The sequence below is a fragment of the Alligator sinensis genome, unplaced genomic scaffold (assembly GCF_000455745.1).
Source record: "Alligator sinensis unplaced genomic scaffold, ASM45574v1 scaffold1517_1, whole genome shotgun sequence".
In the NCBI taxonomy this organism is placed as follows: domain Eukaryota; kingdom Metazoa; phylum Chordata; order Crocodylia; family Alligatoridae; genus Alligator; species Alligator sinensis.
In genome coordinates this window covers 1,117,951-1,120,518 of record NW_005842459.1, presented here as the reverse complement: position 1 = coordinate 1,120,518, position 2,568 = coordinate 1,117,951, and positions in this window count along the sequence as shown.

The following is a 2,568-nucleotide window of genomic DNA, read 5'->3' as shown; positions in this document are numbered from 1 at the left end:
AAAAAAAAAACAGGGGGGGGGGGGGGGGGGGTGAGGCCCCAGCTACATAGCACACCCCTTCTCCTCTCTTCTTCCATAATAAAGTTTGCATTAATTTCCTAAAAGTCAGTAGAAGGAAATCACTGTGTGCAGGGGACTCCCGCTCTTCACCACCTTCCCTCCTATACCTGCTCAGCTGCTTCAAAGCCAGTGCTGCTCGGACTCAGAAACAGGAGCCAGCAGATGGGCAGTGGCTTCAAAGACCAGGTCTCTCAAGCGCTGTTTTTGCTTTGTGCTCCCTCTCGAGGCTTCTGAATCCCTTCCTAATCCTGGTGCTGAGCTCTACCTCCTGCCATGAGCCCTGCTCACTCTGCAGGCCTAGCCTAACTGCATGGCATTTTGAATCATGACTCACTATGCATTTTAAATAAACTTCATCTTTCCCTTGGCACTCCCATCCCATCTGCCAGGCTCTGAATCCTCAAAGCCTCAATCCCAGCTTTTAGCTGGAGTTTAATTATGTATAAATACTGCACACTTAAAACAAACATCTTTCCACTCTCCTCCTCTTGGGTGGAGATTTCAACCTAATATATCTGTTCTTAAAGCCTTTCACATCTCTGTGCTGCTCTTCTCCCTGAGGCTGTCTGTCCCCCCTTCCTCTGGGCAATCTTCTCTCCCTGGCATTGTATCCCTGTGTATTTATCTTTGGGGCAAGGACTATGACTCACCAGGAAGCTCGGTAACCATCTATGGAACCAGAGAAATAACTCCTGTCTTGACTCCTCACAGCACAATACAAATACCAGCTCACCCTTGTGACCCCCCTAGATAGGCAGCTAATGCCCCCCTTGTACAGATGGGAAAGCTGAGACACAAAGTCATAACCAAAGCACCGAAGGAATCACAGGCAGAGTCAGGAAGGGCATCCGGAGATCCTACCCCTGTAGTCCCAGCATGCCAAAGGTACTTAAGGAGCTGGATTAACATATCCTGCCACATGCAGGAAAGAAGGCAGGATGTGTTGAGCTTGTACCATCTAACATCAATGGTGTTGGCCTGAAGGGCTGGGTTTTAAGGAGCTCTTGTGCAAAACAGGAATACAACCCTCTTTATAACTCCTATGACTGGGAGACCCTATTTCCACATGTCCACTGCCAAGGCTTTTGGGGTACACAGAATGAAGCCCGCACTCTGGGAAGATGATGGAGACAGCAGGGAGAGGGGCTAGTGGAAAGCTACCCTCTCAGTACTAGTGTCAAATGGCTGACTGGCAAGGACGAAGCCTAGAGAATGTGGGTGCAACGAGGCCAGTGCAATGTGGGTGGTCTATCAGCACTCGCATTGCTGGTGCTATCAGTTGCTTGGTGGTTGGGCTGGGTGCCCCTGGGCAGCTGCCATTGCTTATAGTTTCCAAATAAAAAGTTCAAGTCCATTTACATTTATTTTTCTTTCAAACTATGTTTTGAATGTTACTTTGAACAGCCCTTTGAAGCAGCATGAGCACCCTAGGAGCCTCCCCTTCAGCTAATTAACAAGAACAGCTGTGACACAAACAGTACAGCGAAGCTGATGCAGCATCCTTAACTCATGGCAGCTTGAAAGGGGCCCCAACCAAAATCCTAAGTTCCTTGGGGATCTTCTCAGGCAAAATTTACAGTTCCATCCCTAACTGAAATAGATAGCTGCTGTTCCACATTCAAGGCCAAACATCTCTTGATAATGAAATCGGTAGGTGCATTTCAGCCAGCCTTTAAAGAAGCAATGACTTCTTGTTTAGCACTATTTAGAGTTAAGTTCTTGCCCGTAAATAGCCCCTGTGGGCAAGAGTTATTCCTGGAAAGATTTGGTGATGTTTCTGGTTTTGTACAGAGAAATAATGGTCAAATATTAACAAGAAGAAAATTAAAGATCAAGTGCTTGAATGGTTTCAGTTGTATGCTGATTATACTTATTCTCCAGTTCGGGTGGCTTCCTTAACATGCCTTCCAGGAACAAATAAAGACCCGTTATTTTTCTTTAGCACATAGTGCTCTCTGATTTCCTTGGGTCCATCCTTCATTTCAGCTTTGTTATTCTTGAGACAGCACATTAGGCCGTGTGTAGACGAAATGAGGGGCTTGCGTGTAAGACACTTTAAAGCAGGTTAAATGGTTTTGCACCGCTTTCGTGGTGTTGGTGTTTGCACACATCAGCAGCATATTGCACAGTAATTCCAGCCGCTGTAGCAAATTCGGCAGCATAACGCGCCTTAAATGACTTAGGGCGCAGCAAACTAAAACTCCTTGGAGGAGTTTTAGTTTGCTGCGCCCTAAGTCATTTAGGTTGGCGTTTTCCTGCCGAATAAGTCTGCGGTTGTAGGGCAGCAAACTAAAACTCCTCCAAGGAGTTTTAGTTTGCTGCCCTACAACCGCAGAGTGAAGCAGCAGGCTCCGTGAAGCTCAGGGGCTCTGCAGAAAGCCCGCGCAGGCAGCCTGGCAGCAGCCTGGGAAGGCAGGGTCTGCCCAAGATCTCTTTTTTTCCCCCTCCCTGGGGCCTGCCTGCCTGCCTGAGCTTTGCAGGGGCCCGGTGCTTCCCTCTGCGGCTCCA